A 24654-nucleotide genomic window follows, 5' to 3' on the forward strand; every position below is an offset into this window, starting at 1 on the left:
TGGGGGGGAGGTCTTTTCTTTGCAGTTGTGAGTATACCTGGTAATTTTTCTCTTAGTCTCTCAATGACAGGGAGGTTGGTGATCACAGTGCTTTTGTTCAAGGGATGCCTCCAGTTGCCTTGACACCAGGAACCTCTGACATAACCTGTGTGGGGAGCCACCTGACAGTCGGGGGTGGGGGTTTGGTAATGGACCTTCTCTACTTTTCTAGAAGCATGGGATCTTCTTCAGTCCCCAAGGATTCTCGCTTGGGATGCCTTTTAACCAACTGTAAACAATCCGGATTGCAAAATTTAAGAAAGGACTGATCTTCTGTAACATTGCATGGTCTCAGTACTCCTTAGGAGAAGAGAAAAAATGGCCCATTAATGGAACATTAAACTTCAATATGATCTATCAATTAGATCTCTTCTGTAGGAAACAGGGCAAATGAACGGAGGTACCCTATGTCTAAGACTTCATGGCCCTAAATCAGCAACCTGACCAAAAGGCCTCTTGCAGAATGTGTTTGGCTAGTAAACCCCTTCCTAATATATTGGATGATAATTGTCTAAACAGTCTTCCTGATGAAGTTTTTGGGGGTGACAGCAGGGTTCGTGGGGTCCAGAGCTGATGACCAAGAAAGAATTCTTGAAGACATCTTTGGTACAAAAAGGTGATATTAAAGCACAGGGACAGGACCCAAGGACAGAAAGAGCTGCCCTGGGACCATGAGAAGAGATTGGTTATACACTGTGGAGTTGGGTGGGGTAAAGTCCACCCAGTTTCCAGTGAGATTTTCATATGTTAAAGAAAACTCACAGGATACTAGAGGCTTAGCTGTTGTCAAGCTTAGGTTGTTTTTCCCTCTAGAAAAGCATTAGCATTAAGACAGTAGGGAGTTCCTGGAGAACATTTGTCTCTGCCTGCCTCAAGTATATGTTAATGGGCTGCAGGTTTTAGCTCAAGTCACTATCTCACAGTTCATGAGTTTGAGCCCCACATCAGGCTCACTGCTGTCAGTACAGAACCTGCTTCAGATTCTCTGTCCTCCTCTCTCTCTGCCCTTCCCTGCTTGTGTTCTCTCTCTCGAAAATAAATAAAACATCTAAAACCAAACCAAAACAAAACAAACAGTCCTTCTCTGAATAAACCCAGGTTTCTAGAGGAAACACAGGCCACTCCTAACAAAGGGGACGCTGACTCTCTCTCACTGCTCCTTCTAACAGATCCAGGTTGCTCCAGCTGTATGTGAGGGCTTCTCCCTCATTCATTTCCCTAGTTAATGGCTATGAGAATTGGAGCCTACTGTTTCTGGTTAGTCTACCTTGGGATGGGGACTTTAAGGAATATTCCCAAGCAGCTGCCGAGCCTCCGTGTTTTGGCGAAGTTCCCCATCTTCTCTGGCCAGACATGGACTGCCTAATTCCACTTCTTGGTGGAAAAAACATGTCTTTTCATCTGTCCAAGCTAATGAGCTCTAGAACCAGGAGACCTCTTTCTCGGCCCTCCAGCCTCCCTGGGGGCACCTCACCTCTTCTGCCTTTCTCTCTCCTTCCTCCTGTTTCTGCACCACCTTGGGCAGGGCCTGCATAACTGGCTTCTGTACCGTCCTTGGTGCCTCCAGCATCACTGGCTCCTCCTCCTCTCCTCACTGTCGAAGACCAAAGAGCACCCGTCCCTGGACTTGAACCACCCACTTCAGATTTCCTCAGCAGTGCCCCAGGCAAAACTTGACAACGGGGAACAAACTGACTCTTACAAGAAGATCCAGGTGGAGCATATTTGGTATTTAAAATAATTTGTTTGTTGGTTTAATTCAGATAGACATGTCTGTCTTTAGAGTTATCAGCATTAAATGTGAAACTTATTCTATCTAGGTTTACTGAAGGTCAAATAAACTCATGTTATCTCTGTTGCAATTTGTCAGCAAAAAGGTGATGGCTAATTTTGTCAGTCTCAAAGTTTTCATGGGTAATTGTTAAGATAGCTTTCAAAGTCTTTGGTAACTTGAAACTTTAAAGTTTTTGTTTGGATGATAAATTAGATTGATTTCATTGGACATCTAGGCCTTTTCCAAATGAGACAAAATACTAAAGCATTGATTACTGAATGTAGGTTTTCACTCTCCCTTCTCATTGCAGAGAAACTAAGAATATTTGGGTCTGTTGGAAAACATGCTTTGTGGTTAATAATAGATTCATAAACTTGCCATGTAAAGAATCCTGGTGTAACAGCTCACAATTGGTGAGCTCACAATTAGTTTTTACTGGAGACTAAGGTTTCTAAGAGTAAAAATTCCTCTGCTAAATGTAGTTAAGACTGATGGAAAGAAGAGAGGTAACGCTGAATAAAAAAGTTGTAGAAGGCTTATGAAGGGAAATCTTTGGAAAGGAATTTAATATGTCGTCAGGACTATAGTTGAAGTGAATGGATTTTATTTAAAGTATATTTATTTGTTTTGCAAAAGAGAGAGAGAGAGAGCATGAATGAGCTGAGGAGGGGCAGAGAGAAAGAGAGAAAATCTCAAGCAGGGTCTGCACTGTCAGCGTAGGGCCCAGTGCAGGGCTGGATGTGGGGCTCGAACTCATGAACTGTGAGATCATGACCTGAGTCAAAATCAAGGGTTGGACACTTAACCGACTGAGCCACCCAGGCACCCTGAAATGAATGGATTTTAAAAGCACATGGGTGGGGCGCTTGGGTGGCTCAGTCGGTTGAGCGTCCGACTTCGGCTCAGGTCATGATCTCGAGGTCTGTGAGTTCGAGCCCCGCGTCGGGCTCTGGGCTGACAGCTCAGAACCTGGAGCCTGCTTCATATTCTGGGTCTCCCTCTCCGGCTCATGCTGTCTCTCTCTGTCTCTCAAAAATAAACACTAAAAAAAAAAAAAAAAATAAATAAATAATAAATAAATAATAAAAAGATAAAAAAAATAAAAACACATGGGTATGAGATTAAAATGCTGCTTTTCTCTCTGTTAAAAAGAAGTTTTCTTGGATTGCTGGTCTGCTCTTGATAAGAAAATATAAACAAAGGGGTTTTTTCTCTTTTGTTTGCCTGGAAAACCAGTTCTATGTCTTGTCTTTATCAGATCTTTGATTACTTAGTTAAAATGTCTCAGTATGAAAGGTGCTAAGTTTTGCTAACCACTATTTAACCCTACATATTTGCCTTTGGAATCTCTTGTCACGTTGGTTAAATAAAGAAGTTTTAAGTTTTACGATGATCTGTAATCCTATTCAGGCATGTGCTCTGTAACTTTGAGGTTTTTAAACAAACTTCCCCAAGATTTAAATGTAAATGAAGACTTTATGACCAATTAGGCTTGTTTATTTGGTATAAGTTATTTGGAAAGCATTGTCAACAAATAATTAGCCTTAGATTGTATTGCTTGAGTAAATGCTATAGCTGTTCAAGTATATATATATATATCTAATTCCTAAAGCTTTAGGAATAAAAGTTTTTGTAATAAAATTATCACTTAACATTGTAATTACTGAAGTGTTAGGTGTCACAGAAATAACCAGTCTTAGTCTTGATTTGGCTATCTCTGGAAATGAGGGTAACTGTAGAGAAAAATTATGTTTCAATAACACATCTTTGTAGATATTATATGTTAATACTACTTATTATAACTAGATCAGATCCTGAATTCTTCTGGTTTCCTCACATATTTGGCTATGACTCTCCAACTAAGGAGAGTCCTTCCATTCTCTTGAGTTAAAGTCACTAATAATGAAAACTGCCTTTTTCTTAAAAGTATTAAAAAACTGATGCTGGACAACTTGACGTAAACTTCAGAGAAATAGCTCATGTATAGACAGTCTTCTTGCTTATTATTCTGTGGGTATAATCTAAAGAACCCATGGACATAGGATTATTTGAACAACTAGAAAATGGGAGAGTCCCCCCAATAATTGTATATGAAAAGTCTTTTCCCACTGTAGACCAATCAATAGATAAAGAATATAGTGCTTTATTAAATTACTCACTTGAGGCTGGGTTAATTCATAAATCTCTAAATGAATATGCAAAATCATATCCCCTCTAAACTTGATCTAACAGTTATTAGCAATCTACAGCCTATAAACCCAAGAGAAATTGTTTATTTAAAGAATTGGAAGTCTAATACAGCAGGGGATTTAATTCCAAATGAAAAGGCCCCTATCAAGTCACATTATGTACTCCCATAACCATAACATTAGAAGGATATTCCTCATGGATTCATATATCAAGAATCAAATCTGTACCTTCCGCAAAGGAATCCAGTGTGCCAGCTAACGTACCTTCTTATTCCTAAGAACCCATGGAAGACCTCAAACTTGTCTTCAGATTAAAATGATGGTTGTTATGTGGTTTTGGAATGGTAGTGGGGTCCAGAGCCGCCAACCAAGAAAGAATTCTTGAGCTGTCTTTGATGCAAAAAGATGATTTTATTAAAGCACGGGGACAAGACCCCTGGGCAGAAAGAGTTGCACTGGGGTTGTGAGGAGTGACTGGTTATATACTATGGTTTTGGGAGGTGGGTAAGGAAAGAAGGAGGTTTCCAAAAGGACTGTAATATGCTAAACAGGACTCACAAGATACTGGAGGCCTTACTATTGTTGACCTAAAGTTATTTTTCCCCTCTAGCAAAACATTAACATTAAGACAGTAGGGAGTTCCTGGAGAAACATTTTACTCTGCCAGCCTCAAGTTATTTGTCAATGGGCTGCAGGTTATAAAGAGATTTAATTTTACCTATCTACATTTTCTTTTGCCTTTGTTCCCCACATCACTGTGGAGGGGACGGTGCTGTTAGGGTTCCAGGAAACTGAGTCTGTAGGATTCTGGAGATTGCCTTTTCCTTGTAATTCACTAAGACATTTGTAAACTGATGGAGACTCCTGTCCGGCATGAGGCATGAACGTGATCTCCATCAGTTAACCATTTGTTTTTCCCTTTCCTCTGTTCTTGGGTAGCCAGGAGTGCCTGAGGAATGCACACATATCCCACCTGGGGGTGTTTACCAGTTGGGTTGTTAGCTTGTACTTTACTCCAGGCTTGCCTTTGGCTCCCTCACCAGCTGTACCTTTCTTTTTCATTCTCCTTTCCCCTGTTTATACTGACAATTCCTTCTTACAATGGGCCATTCAAAAGGATCACCAGGAATATTTGAATTACAAAACAGAAAAGCCCTTCTGATTCCCGCTGCCTGTTCCCACTCCAAACAAGGATGCTTCAAGCCTGACATCTAGAAATCTTCTCACTGGTAGCATTTGAGACCCAAACACTGGGTTTATAATTTGCTCCAACTATTAACCTATATATTTTTTATTTTGTTTCTATAAAAGTGCCTCTTGTTAATTACCTGATTGCTTGCTAAACCAAACAGGGTATCTGATGGCTAACACCATTAAGGCTTCAAAGGCCTCTCAAAGTAGCATTACGTGTTTTAACTGCTGCACAAGGTGGAAAATGTGCTATCCTAAAAAACAGAAGGGTGTATGTATCCCAGATAACACAAAAATGTAACAGGATTGCTAAAAGACATGGATACTGAAATTAGTGCTTTACACGATCTCCCTCTTTCCTTTAGTGATTGTTAAGCTCATGGACTGGAGGAAAATTTTGGCCAACTGTCAAAGGTCATTTATTCAGGCTCTCTTTCTCTTAATAATAGTAACCTTATTTCGTTGTCTTTTCTGCTGTCTCCCTGCCTGGTGACAAGACTCCTTCACTGTCATAACTTCTAGCTGACAGATCATCCTTTCTACTTGAGGAGGTTCGTATATGTCGTCTACCTTGGGTTGGCTGCCTCTACCTTCGGTAACTCCTATATGTAAATTCCACAACACACCAATGTTGACCCATAGGTAGAGACATCTCTATGCCCTATCCAGCAGGAAGAAGTTACAGAAAAGAAGACCTTCCACCTTTGGCAACCTTAAACACTTAAGGGTCAAAACTGTTCTGGAGGGAATGATGCGGAGAACAAAGAGACAAAAAAGGACATGTAGATAAAACTACACTTCCTTACAACCTGCAGCCCATTGACAAATACTTGAGGCACCCAGACTATGACATTCCTCCAGGTACTCCCAATTATTTTAACATTAGTGCCTTGCTAAAGGGAAAAACAACCTTACCTTGACAATGGCTAGGCCTCCAGGATCCAGGGATTCTTCTGTAGCACATGAAAATCCTACAGGGAACTTCCTTTGTCTTTACCTGTCCCAACTCCCAAGTATATAGTCAATTGCTTCTCACAATCCCAGTGCAGCTCTTTCTGCCCAGGGGTCCTGTCCTTGTGCTTTAATAAAACCACCTTTTTGCACCGAAAAGGTCTCAAGCATTCTTTCTTGGCCATTCGCTCATGGACCCAAACTTCAAACCACATCAAAGGCACTCGAGATCCTGTGGGCTCGAGAAATAACCGTGGCCTTCCTACTTGTCTCATTTTGTCTGCCTGCCTGAACATGCAGGTTGTCAGTTCTTTCTTCTGGCTATCTTTGGGGATGATTCTGGATCTTGGGAAGGTACTACTCTTTGCACCCTCTTTGGCAACCTGTCTTCCAGACAGTGGGTACTTATTTACTGAATACTGTCATATTCAAATACTGAAATATTTACTGTTTGTCTTGACTGAAAATTAACAAGAATTAAAAAAAAAAAAAGCTCTGTAGTCATTGGAAGCTGATAATCAGAGCCTGATAGAAATTTTTTTTAATGTTTATTTATTTTTGAGAGAGAGGGCAAGCGGGGGAGGGACAGAGGGAGAGAGAGGGAGACACAGAATCCAAAGCAGGCTCCAGGCTCCGAACTGTCAACACAGAGCCTGATGTGGGGCTCAAACCCACCAACCATGGGATCATGACCTGAACCGAAGTCCAACGGTTAACCGACTGAGCGCCACCCAGGAGCCCCAGTAGAAATTTTTAAAAGCCTTCTCCCCTAAATTAAAATTAGAACTATGTACCTAGAGGGAAAGAAAGAAATTGATTATAATGTAGTCAGATGAATAGATCAACTTATGGTATTATCTAAATTGTAACTCAATTCCTCAAAGGATTAAAAATGTCCTTGTCTTACAAATCTTGGCAAAAGTAGAGATACAATCCCAGAAATAATTCAAAGGCCTTCAACCTATACTTTTCACCAATCCCAAACCTCCCCCACTTGCCTCAAAAGTCTTGTAACCCCTCTGGGAACCCTTACCTAGATCATCCCCTCGTCCTAACACTGAAGAAAAAAAAAAATACAAAAGGGAGAAAAGAGACCTTTTAAAAATACAGCATCCCTGCCCCAATTAGCCCACAGCTTCTGTAAGGTTACTTGTCAAGGATAATACACAACCTAAGTGTCTTCTCCACAGATATTAGCAGGAAAAAAAGCTTTAGCCATCTGAACAGGTAACGTTAATTTACTCTGTCTGCCAGAAAAATAGTTTGGATCCAACTGTTGTTTTATAAACAAACTAGTGAGTTCTGCATCATTGTCCCGGTCTCGTGGCTAAAAAGGTGACAAAATAGCTATAAGCTTTTTGCTTGTGTCTGTCTGTATGTGGATGTGCGCTACTTCCTACCTCTGGATGGTATTGCCAAAATTAGCTTGTAAAAGAGCTCTGTTAATTAGCTTACAGAAAGTTAAGCACTTGTATAAATTAAATTCTGAAAATTAGAATAGAGACCAACCCAAGTGAGTTTCAAATTCACGTGATCTGGATTAACCTTTAATAAATAAAAGCGAATTGAAGTTTGTTGGTTGAATTGACACTGGCGTGTTTTTAGAGTTGTCAGCATTATAACACTTTTTCACGTGGAAATGTTGGGGTTCAGAGCTGCCGGCCAAGAAAGAATTCTTGAGAAGTCTTCGGTACAAAAAGATGGTTTTATTAAAGCACATGGACAGGACCCTCGGGCAGAGAATGCTGCACTGGGGTTGTGACAGGTGACTGATTATGTACCTTCAAGTTGGGAGGGGGGTAGGGATGGCATAAACCTCCAAGATATTTTGGAAACAAGGTTTCCAGGGCCCTGAGGCGGCTAGCTATTGTTAGGAAAGGGTCGTTTGTTACTGTTTAGCAAAACCTCAGTCATGGGGCCCTTCAGATGTATATCAGGAGGCCATATGCTTGGAGTATGTCTGCCAACATACAGGTTGGGGGTTTGAGATAAAGGAAGTTTCCAAAGGAATTTCTATATGTTTAAAGTAGACTATGGGGTGCCTGGTGGCTCAGTCGGTTAAGCGTCTGACTCTTGATCTTGGCTCAGGTCATGATCTCAAGATTCCTGAGATCAAGCTCCACAATGGGCTCTGAGCTGACAGCACAGAGCCTACCTGGGATTCTGTCTGCCCTTCTCTCTGCCTCACCCCTGCTCACTCTCTTTCTCCTTCTCTCTCTCTCAAAATAAATAAACTTAAAAAAATAATAATAAAGTAGACTCAGAGAATCCTGGGGGATCAGGCTAAGATTGCCTTTTGCCCTTAACAAAGTTCCTCATGGAGGCAGCTGAACTTCTAGAGGAGGGTCCACTCTGCCTGTCTCAAGGACTTGTCGGGATGTAAATTGCAAGGAAATTTAATTTTTTTCTTTTGCCTTTGTTTCCCACATTACTTTTTATTCTACTTAGGTTTACCCAAAGTCAAACAAGCTCATGTTATCTCTGTTACAGAATTTTTCAGCAAGAAAGATAACTTACAGGTGATGGTTAACTGTTTAATGTCTCATGAAATTTTCCTAACTAATCTGAGAATAATTACAGAGAATAAATGAATTAGATACATATAAGTAAGATAAAAGTTTATAACAATTTTTCAGCAACTTTTGTGCTGCTTAAAAGTTTCTCCAAATAATTTTTTGGTAACTTTAAAAGCTTAGTTTTGCCAGGTTAAATTGCATGATGGATAATCCTTAAATATTTAGGTTATTTCCAAAGATGATGAAATACTGCAACATTCCTAACCATGGGTTTATCTCCTTTTCACTTCCTATTACAGAGAAACTCAATTCATAAGCATGTTTTCTGCCATGTTGAGAAATGTACTATAAGAAGGCCTTTGTTTCTAAAAATTGTGAAATGTATTCATAAATTTGCCAATATAAAGAAGGCTGGTATAACAGTTCACAATTGCTTACTTCTTAGCTTTTGTTAGTAATTAAGGTTTATAAGAGTTAAAAATTCTAAAAAATATAATAAAACTACTAGAAATGATGAGAGAACCATCTTTGTATGGAGAGAGAATAAGATGTGTACTTTTTGGTAAGAAAAGTAGGAGCAATGGAGATGCGTTTTTTGCTGAGGGAAAAGAGTAATTTTATCCTAAAGTGAGGCTGGTTGTTTTAAGAGGAAACACACAGACAAAATCTGAATGGGAAAAAAAAAAAAAAGTTGTAGAAAGTTTGTTGAAAAGGCATCTTTGGGAAAGAATTTTATGCATGGTTATCACTGACGAATATTGTAATGAAGGAGCTGTTTTGGTTTTCTTGATATCAAAAGTACAGTGGTGCAAGACTAAAATTTCATTTTTCTCTGTTAGAATGACAAAGTTTTCTTAGATTATTGGTCTGCCCTTAGTAAGAAATTGCTAACACAGATTTTTCTTCATTTTTAATGTAACCTGCCTAGAAAAACAAAGTTACCGTGTTTTGTCTTGATCAGGTTTTGGGAATGAAAACTGAATCTTAATACTAAAAGAAGTTTTGGGGCACCTATGTGGCTCAGCCAGTTAAGTGTCTGACTATTGACTTCTAATCAGATCATGATCTTGTGTTCGTGAGTTCGAGCCCCGTATCAGACTCTGTGCTGATGCTGAGGAGCTTGCTTGGGCTTCTGACTCCCTCTCTCTGCTTCTCCCCAATTTGCTCTCTATTTATCTCTCAAAAAAATAAAAATAAAAAGTGAAGTTTTACTAACAACTATGTGACCTTCAGTATTTGCCTTTAGAATTTGCTTTTTGTAAAAAAAAGTTTGTTTTTTTTTTTTTTAATGTTGATTTATTTTTGAGAGACAGAGAGAGAGCACAAGTCGGGGAGGGGCAGAGAGAGAGGGAGACACAGAATTCGAAGCAGGCTCCAGGCTCTGAGCTGTCAGAGTAGAACCCGATGTGGGGGTCAAACTCATGAACCATGAGATCATGACCTGAGCCAAAGTCAGACGCTTAACCAACTGAGCCACCCAGGAGCCCCTTGCCTTTAGAATTTTTTATTGTCACCTTGGCTAGATGGATAATTAAGTATTAAGTTTTGCATTGATCTGTGATCCTATTTAGGCATGTGCTTTAAAATCTTCTGATATTTTTAACAAAATTCCCCAAATTCAAGTTCTAAATGAAGTCTTTTTAACTAATTAGGCTTATTTATTTGGTATGTTAAATTACATGGAAAGCATTGTCAGATAAATGAAGATAAACCTTTTTAGATTATACTGTATAGGTGGATGCTATTAATATCACTGTTCTAGAAATTACATGAAATTCCTAAATTTTTGATATATTTGGTATAATGTTACCACTTGTTAATTCTAATTATTGAAGTGTTGTGTGTCACAGAAATTACCATATTTCCTTCTCATTTGCATTACAGTGAACTCTCATTGGATCTGTAACCATGACCATTTTTGAGTCTTTTGTCATTTGCAGTTACTGTCTTACCCTGATGCTCTTGCAAAGGTGTTCCGTTTTCAAGGAGATTCTTGGAAAAAACTTTGGACAAATACAGGCTTCTAATACCTTTAAGATCAGAAAACTAAATGGAGAATTTCTGAAACTAGTGGTACAACTAGATTCCAACAGAACAAGAATTAATGACAGGGGCTGAATGGACTGAGGAGGGTAGTTATAATTTCTGTGACTTTTGCTTGAAACCTTGCTGGTTCCCTAACGTTTGCTCTTCTAGATTTTAGCAAATGTTTTCTCTTAAGCTATCTACGACTTACAGAAATTTGGTAAAAATATTCCTTTGTAAACAAACATAAGACATGTCTCTTTTTCTCCCTACCTGATCCCTCTAGGATTTGAAAACTCAGTGAGTATTCTTACTTTCAGGGCAGTTATAATTATTTGCATAAGTTCAGTAAGAATCTGTTCTCTTCACTGCTGGTGGGAATGCAAACTGGTGCAGCCACTCTGGAAAACAGTTTGGAGTTTCCTCAGAAAGTTAAAGATAGAGCTACCGTACGTGATAATGAAAGATAGAGCTACCATATATAACAATGAGATAGTAATCAGAAGGGAGCCAAGTGGACAGCCCCAAATTAGTTTTTTTTCCCTCTTCTCTTCTTTATCTAACTGTGTTAACCCAGCAGTTGCACTACTAGGTATTTACCCAAAGGATGAAAAAATACTGATTCAAAGGGGCAGCATTATCAGCAATAGCCAAACTATGGAAAGAGCCCAAATGTCCACTGACTGATGAATGGATAAAGAAGATGTGGTATATATATATATATATATATATATATATATATACACACACACACACACACACACACACACAATGGAGTATTACTTGGCAATCAAAAAGAATGAAATCTTGCCATTTGCAATGACGTGAATGGAACTAGAGTATATTATGCTAAGTGAAAGAAGTCACTCGGAGAAAGACAAATATATGATTTCACTCATACATGGATTTTAAGAAACAAAACAGATGAACACAGGTGAAGGAAAGGAAAAAATCAAATAAGAACAGAGAGGGAAGCAAACCATGAGAGCCTCTTAAATACAGAGAACAAACTGAGGGCTGCTGGAGGAGAGGTGCTAAATGGGTGATGGGCATTAAGGCGGGCATTTGTTGGGATGAGCACTGGATGTTAGATGTAAGTGATGAATCACTAAATTCTACTCCTAAAACAAATGCTACATTGTATGTTAACTAACTTGTATTTAAATAAAATCTTGGAAGAAAAATAAAGAATCTGTTCTCCTTGTAACATGACTCCATTAGCAACATTGATCATCTTACCAAGACTTTGGAATGTCATTAAAAATTTTTTTGTTTAATATTTATTTTTGAGAGAGAGAGAGAAAGACAAAGCATGAGTGGGGGAGGGGCAGAGAGAGAGGAAGACAGAACCCGAAGCAGGCTCCAGGCTCTGAGCTGTCAGAACAGAGCCTAACACGGGCTTGAACTCACCACCCATGAGATCATGATCTGAGCCGAAGTCAGATGCTCAACCGACTGAGCCACCCAGGTACTCCTGGAATGTCATATTTGAGAGAGGCATGCATAGACTCAAATATGACCATACAGCTTTAAGGAACTAAGGTTGACATTATGAAGCATGAAGCCCATAGAACCCCTTCAAAAAATCTGCCTGATACTTTGCCTATAGGGTTTCTGGGAGTCTCACCAGATAAGTAAAGAAGGTCACTTCCTGGCAGGCTCAAGAACCTCAGGATATTTGGGGGGACCTTGGGAAGAGTCACCCAAATCTATAGGTATTGCAGGTGAGTCTGATGGCAAATATTTGGCTTGACTTATTATCCTTGAGAGGCTGTTCAAAGTTCAATATGAAATTCTTTTTTTTTTTTTTTTAATTTTTTTTTTTTTAACGTTTATTTATTTTTTTGGGACAGAGAGAGACAGAGCATGAACGGGGGAGGGGCAGAGAGAGAGGGAGACACAGAATCAGAAACAGGGTCCAGGCTCTGAGCCATCAGCCCAGAGCCCGACGCGGGGCTTGAACTCACGGACCGCGAGGTCGTGACCTGGCTGAAGTCGGACGCTTAACCGACTGCGCCACCCAGGCGCCCCTGAAATTCTTTATGAAAAGTTCTAGCAAAGCCAATTTAGAAGAACCTATATGGTCAATCACTATTCTTGCTGTGCTTAAGTAAATAATCAGGCCAAGTTTGTTGAAACCAGACTTACAAACAAAGTAGTCTTATTTTGGCTATCTTTGGTAGTAATGAGGGTGATTTTAGAGAGAAAAATCATGTTTCAGTAACACACCTTTATGGATGTTAGATTCTGGTTTTGATCGTCTTTGAGGGTTTTGTTGTTTGCCTCTAAAACGGGGCTGGATCCTGAATTCTTTGGTTTCCTCAAATATCTGGTTATGACTCTCCAAGCTAAGGTCTCCAATTTTCTCCCATTCTTTTGAGTTGGAATCATTGAGAATGGAAACTTCCCTCTTTCCAGAAGCTCTGCAAACAGAAGCTAGGTGACTTGAGGTAAACTTCAGAGAAATTGCCCAAACGGCCCATGTTTATACAAAAGATCACTAGAGACATTCAAACTGAAGACCAGGCATGCCTGTCAGACCACAGTGACAGCCCTCACTGCATCTGAAGATGCTCCAAGCCCAACACTAGAAATCTCCTACTGGCGGTGCTCACGACTCAGACACTGGGTTTTATCATTTGCTCCAAGCATTAAACTTTGTTTTTCTTTTGTTTCCAGAGAAATGCCTCTTGTTAGTTACCTGATGACTTGTACAGGAAAGGCCTAACTTTGGGAGCCTACCTGCGGGACCACCTCCTAAAATGAGACAAACTGTTTCACAAAACTGAGCTGTTTTCAAGACCAAGACTGAGTGGGTAATGAGAGATGAAACAGGCTTCTTACCTAAGGTCCAGAACAGAACAGACTCTGGCCAGGAGGGAACAATGTTGATCTCTGATCGTTTTCTAAGAAAAAATCTTCATTGAAAGGGGGTATTATGGGATTGTATAGAGTTTCAGGACAGGAGAGACTCCATTTTGAAACCCCATCTTCCTTTCCGACCAATGGACTCTTGAACTGGGCCGGAAGCAGCACCTGTTCCACAAGCAGTTGCTCATAAAGTTTCAACAAACAACTGGTGCTGTGATCATATGAGGACAGTACATTTAACGTTTATTTATTTTTGAGACAGAGAGAGACAGAGCATGAACGGGGGAGGGGCAGAGAGAGGGAGACACGGAATCGGAAACAGGCTCCAGGCTCTGAGCGGTCAGCCCAGAGCCCGACGCGGGGCTCGAACTCACGGAGTGTGAGATTGTGACCTGGCTGAAGTCGGACGCTTAACCGACTGCGCCACCCAGGCGCCCCGAGGACAGTACATTTAATTAATACATGCCAGGGACAGTTTTGTTTGATGGCACCAATAAAATAATAACACAGTAATCAAAAGTGGGTCAACTGGCTGGAACCAAATTAATTTTTTCCCCTTTCTGTATTTAACCCGTATAATTACCCTATCCTTCTCTCTGATAACCCCCCCCCCCTTCCTTTTCCCACAAGAGTGGCGCACTTTTCCGCTTACTCTGGAATCTGTGCTCCCCCAAGTGCAATTCTGAGACCACAAATAAAGGTCTTTGCTCCTTTTCAGTTTTGCCTCCTTCTCTCAGCTGACACTTCCATAGACTTATATCATTGTTTAGAGGTTCATCATCAGCTTTGCTTTTTCTTAGTAGGTCATAAAATAATGGGAATCTTAGAATCGGTGGCATCTTAGAGTCAGTGACATATGACAGTTTTATCCATGCCAGGTTCATCTGCTTGTGTGCAGACATGGAAAAGGCATTTCTTTTGGGGTTGGGTTTCACAGACAACATAAATAGATAACAGCGTGACAGTTGTCAATAGCTGTCAGTTGCAAAGAAGCCTATTTGAGCTCACTCGGGGAATAATGTAATTGAAATGTCACAGTGAGCACTGGTTCCTCAGGTGATCTGCTCTTCATTATTGGAAGTATTTCATCTGGAAGTTTGGTCTACGAGGCCAATCCCTAAGATATTTTACCAGGTTAAGACGTTATCATAAAATTTTCTTGTAAGATTAGCTATCATGAAACAATAGTCCAGATTTCCTTTACCAAGGTGTCCCATATTGGAAACTCACCAGTTGTATCCTAACTGGAGTGTGGTTACTAAGAAGGGTCTAGAGAGTACATGTCACTATTCGTTAAATGTTTATTAATTACCTGCTGTATTTCAAGCAGTCTGTTTTTGGGGAAAAAAATAGAATCTGGGGTACCTGAGTAGCTCCGTTGGTTCAGTATCTGCCTCTTGATTTCAGCTCAGATCATGATCCCAGGGCTGATCAAGCCCGACGCTGGGTTCCATCCTGAACATGGAACCTGCTTAAGATATTCTCTCTCTCTCTCTCTCTCTCTCTCTCTCTCTCCCTCCCTCCCTCCCCCTCCTTCTGCCCCTCTCCCCCACTCATGCTCTCTCTCTCTCAAAACATAAAAATAGAAAAAATGTATTATAAACCAATCAATTAATCAATCAATCTGGATTTCTGATCTAAAGGAGCTCACAGTCTACTATAAGAGACAGAGAAGAAACAGAGTTGTCCCCGGAGGTATTCATCTAATCACTTGGGTAACACATATTTTTTGAGCTCCTACAAAGTGCCAGGCACCATTCTAGGTGCCGGAAATATAGCAGTGATAAAATTGACAAGGTTCCTGCCCCCAGGGTCCTTACCTTCTAGTGGGGGAAGACAATTAACTGATAGCATCCCAATAAGCACGATAATTTTGACTAGTGATATATACTAGGAAAATAAATGGAATATAATAGAGAATGATTGGGGTGCTACTTAAGATAGGGAGTTTGGGGGCGCCTGGGTGGCGCAGTCGGTTAAGCGTCCGGCTTCAGCCAGGTCACGATCTCGCGGTCCGTGAGTTCGAGCCCCGCGTCAGGCTCTGGGCTGATGGCTCAGAGCCTGGAGCCTGTTTCCGATTCTATGTCTCCCTCTCTCTGCCCCTCCCCTGTTCATGCTCTGTCTCTCTGTGTCCCAAAAATAAATAAACGTTGAAAAAAAAATTAAAAAAAAAAAAAAGATAGGGAGTTTGGAGTATCAGTTAAACTACTTTGGCTATGAGTGATAGAAAACCTAACAGTGGCATAAGACTTAGGAGCCTTAACTATTTAAAAAAGGCAGATGCTATTGATTTCAGTAATTTAGTGGAGTCATTAAGGGTCAAGGCTTTTTTCCATTCATTTCCACTCCTTAGCATGTTGGTATTTTCCTCATTTTCTTCAGCCTCATGTTTTCAAGATGACTGCCATAGCTGCAGACATCACATCTTCTTATGGCTCCCAAAACCAGAGAGAGAAGGAGGTGGGGGAAAGGAGAAAAGATAGCTTTTTTTCCTCCTACGGTAGCTCCCTCATTTTATCAGGAGAAACTTCTTCCTAGAACTCTGTCATCTCCCAGTGGACTTTCCCCTGAAACTCACTGGACACAGTCACCTGCCCACATTTGATTCGGCGACCTGCCCACATTTGATTCGGTGACTAGCGAAGGGGACCCGTATTGGCACAGTTGATTCAAAATAATCATGAGTCATCAGATGTGGGTTTTGGGCAAGGAAAAGGACAGAACAGCCTTGTACAGGTAAATAATGACCGCCAAATCGGGGAGTGCTTCTCCGAGGAGATGATATTTGAACTGAAACCTAAATGATGGGGTGGTGCCGGTCTTGTGTGCCACGGATCGCGGCGGTGTGAAGCAGGGAACCGGGCCGGGCTAGTTGGTCCTGGAAGGTCCAGCAGTGGAGGAGACTGGGGATGAGAGTGAGGAGTGAGTCATCCAAGTGAAGCTGTGGGTGGGGATAGCCGGATGCCTTTCAGGCTGCAGAAGAGGCTAATAGAAGGAAAAGGGATGTGAACCAATTTGGCAGCTAGAGCAAGATGAACAAGACAGGCTAGGTTGCAACTCTGATGAAGATGAGTTCAGAGGGGAAGGTTCAGATTCCACCATCGCAAAATTAGCCATAAAGATGTACGCAGAAGGAAACGTACTCATTTCACCTCAGACTCTGGAGGAGACTTGCTCAAGAAAGAGACAGTGAGTTTGAATCCTCACTAGGGACAAGGAGTTAGCCAGCGAACAGAAGTGGGTAAGTTGTCCTAGGCATAGGACACAGTATGCCCAGAGGCCTGGACCCTTGAAACATGATGAAAACAGTAAGGCATTACCAGCGTGCAACACGTGAGGCAGGGCATGACTGATGATGAGGCTGGAGGCATGCTTGTGCGCGCTGCTTTATTTGGTTTAGGCCAGGACTTACCTTTTAAAAAGGTAAGAGCTCCAGGTAGGAAGAGCCAGTTGGTTTCTCAGTGTGCAGTGTGAGGTTGGGCTTGGATGATCTCTGGGAACACTTCCAGCCTTCACATTCCTGGTGTCTAGTAGGGGCTCAATAAAAGTTTGCTGAGCAAATGAACTATGAACAAGCCTCATTCTTTCCTGCTGCCCAAACTTTGCTCATCCATATGAATGGATGTGCCCTGGCCCAGCCCTGCATGCTCCAGGAAGCGGCCCTGACCCCCAGCCTCCATCAAATTTCCCCTGCACTGGACTAACTGCTTCAGCTCTCAGCAGAGAAGGCCTTGTCCACTTTCACGTGTAGGTCTCTTCTCTTCCAAACTAGACCGTGAGCCCTGAGACATCAGGGGTCATATTCATGTAAGGCAATATATCCACCACTATATGGCACATTGGGCACATTGTATATACACAACAAAAATGCTGGATTTTCCCATTCGATGGATGGACTCGAGTGGATTTCAGCCTCAAAGGGGATTCTCAAATCTCTTGCCATGCCCTAGAAGATCAAGAACTAGCCAGGAAGCAAACGTGGGGCAAATGTGCCGGTGACTTTGCTGTTGGGATTAAAAATAAGGGATGTCTCCACAACACTATAAGAACTTCTTAGGGTTTTGAAAAATGCCACTCTGTAAATAAACATAAGTGTGGTTTTTGAAACACAAGCTTGGGAGAGCTAGAAAGCCCATGAATGCTGAAAAAGAGAAAAAAAATAGAGTGTTTTGAAGTTAGAAAGATACATCACTGCCCATGTTGCCTTCCAAATACCTTGGTCCTTGTGTCAGTGAATAGAAGCTGGGTTATGCTGAGGTAACAAATGGCTCCCGAATTTCAGTGACTAAGAACAATGAGGAGTAACTTTTGCTCATGCCCATCAGAGGTCAGCAAGGCCCTCTGCTTTTCACAGTCATTCAGTGACCCAGGCTACCATTTTGAATTGCTGGTCACCATGGCCAAAAACCTACATGACCCCATCGACCCACAGAGAGGTTAGGAACTGCAGTGCTACCTTGTGCCTGGATCTAGGGACAACCAGAAACAAGCAGAGACCCATAGTCCCATAACCCTAGTGACCAGAAAGTCAGCCAAAGACAGAGCTCCAGGCATAGATACTTGTGTTTTCCATTCCCCATTTTCAGGCTGAGGCAGATCCGTAAGGATGTCAATAGCTATAGTCAAGAACGAAGGATCCCGAGCCACCACTGTAGTCCTGGATCCATTGCCAAAAAGGGAAGCCTTTGCTTATTGTGAGAGTCTGTGAGTGTATCATCTAGTGTGTGACTCATCCATTCTCCGGTACTGTGCCCCTCCCACTGCAGGAGCTACTCCTATGCAGGACTCGTCTGTCGGGCTGTGGGGCCCCTGTATATGGGGCTGGCGCTAGGGCAGGGCCCAGCCTGAATGCCTCAGCTTGAGTATCCGCCATTCGGGGCTAAATTGACTAGTCAGAGGTACAGGATCCTGCTGATTTGTTGCCAGATACAACGGAGGAGAGCCATTGACACCTGTGTCTTCAGCTGCCACGGAGTGGGGCAAATGTGCCGGTGACTTTGCTGTTGGCTAGCCACAGTGAGTACTCCCACGTCCTCCTTCTCCCTCCAGTGACTTCCTTCGGAGAGGATTTCAGAGATGAGCCATGCATTATGATTCTACACTTTAGAGGCTTTGTAATTTGGGATTTAATTAATAACATACACAGTGAATAAGTATTAAAACGGAATTTGATCATTTGAAGGCACTTGACATAATTCATTAAGAGCTCTAGTCCGGTAGGAAAATATTTTGTTTTTATTACCCTCTGCTCCTCTGATTCCATCCAAGTATCAGAGTCCAGGAAATTGGATTCTTTGAAGACATCATTTTGTTTTCTAATGGACTCAAAATGATTAAGTGCAAATAAGAGAAGCGAATTCACTATTTATTAAATCATTATTTCCCCTCATCAACCTTTGTGATGTTTTCTCTATAATTTTACATATTACTGGATATCACCAGCTTTCAAAGTCTCTCTGAAAACAGGAGTATTTTAACACTTTTTACAAAAAAGATCCTGCACTTCCAGCGACTAACCTATGGCATTGAGAATTTGATCCTGAATCTTACTTTCCTCAGATCAGACTTTCCCAGGAGGCCTGTAAACTTTGGGGACATTTCTCTCAGCTCATAAGCTCTTGTGCATTGCGTCAATCTCCACAGTGGGCAGGGGATGCCCAAACCCCTCTGTTTCCATTGACTTTCACATCCTGCTGTAAATTACTGTGGTGGCTGCTTAGCTCTTCCTGCCTTTTTCAGAAGGATTCTTTATCGCTATTTCTTGAATGTGAATTTTGAGAGTTTAGTTTTGCTTAAAAACTCCTATCCGTTGAATTTTGACAAAGTGTGTGTTTCTACAGTAAACGCACAGATGAAAGAGTGAGGCTTGAATTCATCTCACACTATCTCTGGTTAACTGCGTTAAATCTCTTTCAGAGTTTGTTTTTATTCTTCTAGTTTGGAAACATCAACTTATTTGTAGCTCAGAGAAATGATTTCAAGTACATTGCAGGGCAAATAATTAGCCTTAAAAGACTGCAAAACTTGTACGTTATGCCTGTAGGGCTAGTATCCTAAAATGGCACTAGTCCAAACCCTGTATTTGCATGATATACAGTTACAGCATCCTTGTTTTTTTTTTTTTTTGCAACATGAATGAACATCTGTAATACAAACCACAACTCTTATTCAAATGTATTGTGATTGGGGGGGTGGGTGGGGGGCGGAGGAACAGCTCCAAGCCTGGTGACAACTTGGTCTTTCTAAAACGTGATCACGAATGGGGCACCTGGGTAGCTCAGTCAGTTGAACCTCTGACTTTGGCTCAGCTCGTGAATCTCGCGATTCGTGGGTTCGAGTCCCACATCAGGCTCTCTGCTGTCAGCGCAGAGCCCACTTTGGATCCTCTGTCTCCCTCTCTCTCTGCCCCTCCCCTGCTTGCACTCTCTGTCTCTCTCAAAAGTAAATAAATATTTAAAATTGGACCAGGGAGCAGAGGCACAGGGTCTGGGGTGGAAGTGGTTCTGGGCCCAGGAGATAATGGGTTGCAATATCTATGGAGAATAATATTTCTAACTGTGTCTTAAAAAAATAATAGAACCAACTAAAATTCAATCTCCCTTTTATTATCAGCATGTTCTGGTGGTTCTGAACCACCTCACTGATAGAATACTTAGTTCCCACCATTGGGGCAGGGTACTCCCACAGCCACCACCCCCTTCCCCCCCTTTGGTACTGTGTCTGCATTGTACAAGACGGGACTTAATTCACCAGTGGAAAAACAATCTGCTTTAGAACACCAGTGGGTTCTTCCACAGAACCCTAGGTTAGCATGTGTCATTATCTGTGATTCCATTATCTCGGGAATTCGTGACTTAAGTGCATGTGTGCGTGCGTGCGTGCATGCATGTATGTGTTTTAATGTATTTGATCTCTCAAGTCAATAAACTCTGGTTTCATTTTTAGTTAGGGGCGAGTCTGTAGAATCATACTGCCTTTGCATATTATTCTTGAATTTTTTGATTCCACTGAACAAGCTCCTAAATCATACTACTTTAAGTCCCGAAGGTGATTTTATTATAAAGATACTAGGGTATCTCGTGGAACCCAGGGCATGAAATACAAAATTCTGAGCATTACCAGGACTCTCTTGTTTTAAAATCTTTTTCCTTCTTGGCGTATCTGCTTCATTTTGTACTGTCCTTTTTTGTAGTTGGATTCTTTGCAATTACAGATCGCTGGGCGGGGGTGGGGGGGTGATCTCACTTCTGTGTATTAGTATCAGCTGGGGAGTTTTTAAAAACTCATTCATTCTGAATATTAATAATTAATGTAATCTAAGTGAAGGGGTATATTAGTGTTCACTGTATAATTCTTTAAACTTTCCAGTAGTAATGAAATTATTCAAAATTAAATGGTTTTGGAGAAATATTAGTGCTGAGCCTTACTGCCAGAAGTTCTGATTCAATGGGTCTAGACTGGAGTCTAGAAATTGGCAATTTTTTAAAAAGTTCTTTTGGGAATGTGCAACCAAAGTCAGAAATTACTGCTATGGGTGGCTTTCTTTTTCAGCTTCTCTGGAAATGAGTGACTCCCATTCCCTTCCTCCTATCGAAGCCTGAAAGTCACTGGGGTGAGGACTGGTTGGCCCAGACAGGCTCAGCTCTGGCCTGGCCCATCTTCAAAATGGCTGCATGAACAGTAAACAGGAATGACATAAGCAGTTTCCAGACATATGTGAGTGCTGTGGGGATGGCTAGGCAAATTATTAATAACAATAATCATAATAGGTGTCCAGTGTATTCCTCCAAAAGAAATGCACATTGAGTTCTGAAAGGCTACATTCAAGAACACCTGACTGTCGAGAAGTCAAAGCCATTATTTCCTATTGCTGGTATTTTTCAAATTATATGTCATTGTTTTAAAAGAATGGAATGATGGAGAATGATTCTGTTCTTTTGAGAGTTTTGTATAGGAAAGTGCAAATTAAATCTATTTAACAACAAAATGAAAACTCTGTCCATAGCAAAGCAGGCCTTATAAGTTACTATGCATTAGACAACGCGTATGAGTAAATACCATTAAAGGGCCCTTCTTGGGCATAATGTTCCAGTTGTGGCAAGCATACATTTTCCCCCAGAACACATCTGGTCTTTAAGATTTCATGTTTCCATATAGAAATTCTCTAAATCGGTTAGCAGTCTCTGAGTCACCCCTCCCCCTGCAATTGTCTTGCAGCAATTTCTGTCTCAGCCTTGTCTTTGAAGGGGTTCCCTCTTGAAGAGTCTGGCAAGAATTGTGAAAGTCTTAAGCAGTCTTGGATTGTCTCATAGCTGGAAAGAGAGTGGCACCATCACTTCTGTGCAAGCTTTGTCGTGCAGATGTTTTGTGATGATCCCTAATGCTGGGTATCTCAGCATTTAGTGCTCCTTGCCCCTGAGTACCCATGGAAGGTCCTGTCACCTCCAGGGGAACTGGGTTGCCAATGTCCAGGGAGTCTCTGTGCTCTGGGGCGTGGGGGTTGGGGAGGGAGAATAACTGATGAAGGAAAGCAGGAGATGCACAAAGCCAATGCAAAATGGCTGAATAGTGTCCTGCTTCCAGCTGATTCCAAAAAGAAGACTGGGCTTCTTCGAGCAAGAACTAGACCTTAGGGGAGAGAAAGATTGTGTTCTGAATCAGAGCAGGGAGAGAGAGGAGCAGTTCCCCGTGTCCATGGGAAGTTGCAAAGACCGGACCTGATCTGGGTAGTTTTTGAACATTGAGAAAATGATCAGTGTGATCTCTGTGGACCTGGCTGCCAGAGAAAAGAGTGTGGCACAGATGTGCAGGCTGAACACCAAGGCCCAAAGACCAGCCGTGATTGTCCAGAGCAGCAGAAAGTAGCATGGCTGGAGGCTTAGCCTTGCATGCCTCTCTTCTGATGCTAGGATATCATCCCTGGGGAGAAAGGAAGAGGAAAAGAAGGAGCAAATGTTGAATTGCTCAAAAGAGACCTAGTTTAAACTGAAAATCGATGAGTTGATCTTGTATGGGCAAATTTTCCATCATTGGTTCAAATAGGGCTCCAGTGCTGTTTACATTCAACTGTAGTGCAAAACATAGTTATCCCCGTGCCAACCTGGTTTCATGACTGCTAACTGTGTGCCTGCTACACATGGTCATCACGGTCATGGTGTGCTTGTCCTAAATATAGAAAGTGCTGACTCCTCCCCGATGGATTTATCCAGAAGATCTTGCTTTCCTCCAAAATGCTGGCTGTGCCTGAGACGCTCTGCCTCATTCACCTGAGTTCCCTGTGCCTTGGTTCTTTTTGCCTGCTGTCCTTCTTGTGGGATCTCCTCCATGAAAGCCATTTCAAAACTTACTTGGTGCAAGTCTCTTTCTGTCCAAGAACCAAATTAGAAACAAATCACCCTTTGAATAGAAACACTGCTGCCTTAGGGCGCCTGGATGGCTCAGTTGGTTAAGCATCTGACTTCGGCTAAGGTTATGACCTCGCAGTTTGTGAGCCTAAGCCCCACGTCGGGCTCTCTGTCAGCACAGAGCCCATTTCCTCTGTCTTCCTCTCTCTCTGCCCCTCCCTCTCCCCCGTCAAAAGTAAATAAACATTTAAAAAAAGGAAACACTGATGCTTTGATCATTACTCATTCATTGAATCATCCAAAATGAGAATAAAGTAAGAATATTTTTAGACATTCAAAGTTTAAGAGAGTTTGCAGGGGCGCCTGGGTGGCGCAGTCGGTTAAGCGTCCGACTTCAGCCAGGTCACGATCTCGCGGTCCGTGAGTTCGAGCCCCGCGTCGGCTCTGGGCTGATGGCTCAGAGCCTGGAGCCTGTTTCCGATTCTGTGTCTCCCTCTCTCTCTCTGCCCCTCCCCTGTTCATGCTCTGTCTCTCTCTGTCCCAAAAATAAATAAACGTTGAAAAAAAAATTAAAAAAAAAATAGAGAGTTTGCAATGCAGACATCTTCATCAAAGGAAGTTTGAAAAGGGGTGCTGCGGTGACTTGGTCGGTTGAACGTCAGACTCTTGATTTTGGCTCAGGTCGTGATCTCACACTTTGTGGGTTTGAGCCCCACGGTGGGCTCTGTGCTGACAGCCCAGAGCCTGCTTGGGTTCTCTCTCTCCATCTCTCTGCCCCTTCCCTGCTGTCTCTCTCTCTCTCTCTCTCTCAACATAAATAAATAAACTTAAAAAAAAAAAAAAAGGAAGTTTAAAAAGATACATTCCAGCAAGAAATGAAGTGAATATAGAGAAAAGGCATGTAACACAAGAAAGAAAGTAAAATGTAAGGAACCAAAAGTGGAAGGATTTTTAAAAAATTTTTTTAATGTTTATTTTTAAGAGAGAGAGAAAGACAGAGTGTGAGTGGGGTAGGGACAGGGAGAAAAGGAGACGTAGAACCTGAAGCAGGCTCTAGGCTGTCAGTATAGAGCCTGATGCGGGGCTGGAAATCATGAACTGTGAGATCATGACCTGAGCTGAAGTTGGATGCTTAACCAACTGAGCCACCCAGGTGCCCCAGAAAGATTTTTTTTTGTCCAATATGTAGAACTAAACAGGATGGAAATACCCTTTCAGGTTTTTTAGTGTTTTGTTTTTTTTTTTACTGTTTTATAGTTTTTGAAGATCTACTCAAGGACATTTTTCTTTTTCTATTTATGTTAGAAAAGAATAATTCATGACTCTTCCATACATATGAGTTATAGATAATTACTTTCTATTTATTTATTTATTTATTTATTTATTTATTTTTAACATTTATTTATTTTTGAGACAGGGAGAGACAGAGCATGAACTGGGGAGGGTCAGAGAGGGGGAGACACAGAATCCGAAGCAGGCTCCAGGCTCTGAGCTGTCAGCACAGAGCCCGACGCGGGGCTAGAACTCACGGACCGCGAGATCATGACCTGGGCTGAAGTCGGACACTTAACCGACTGAGCCACCCAGGCGCCCCTAGATAATTACTTTCAAATATAAGTAATATAAATGAGAGGGTACCAAATGTCAAACGTGAGACACGTAAAGAGCACCAAAAAAAAGCACAGACGTTTTTCATCTGAAATAACTATTTTCAGTTTGAAATAGTAATCAGAGGGGCTCCTGGGTGGCTCAGT

The 24654-nt window shown here is 41.7% G+C and overlaps 1 protein-coding gene across 1 annotated transcript in view; it reads left to right on the plus strand.

The window, feature by feature from the left end:
- The first annotated feature begins 18343 nt into the window (after nt 1-18343).
- LOC121029552 (adhesion G-protein coupled receptor F2) overlaps nt 18344-24654 on the plus strand; it is a 46777-nt gene continuing 40466 nt past the window's right edge. The window contains exon 1 of the mRNA XM_040473715.1: nt 18344-18572. The gene's annotated coding sequence lies outside the window, so the exon portion shown is untranslated. The remainder of the gene's footprint in view (nt 18573-24654) is intronic.

Source organism: Herpailurus yagouaroundi, unplaced genomic scaffold (assembly GCF_014898765.1).
Source record: "Herpailurus yagouaroundi ecotype Mexico unplaced genomic scaffold, PumYag 139, whole genome shotgun sequence".
NCBI classification, from domain to species: Eukaryota; Metazoa; Chordata; class Mammalia; order Carnivora; family Felidae; genus Herpailurus; species Herpailurus yagouaroundi.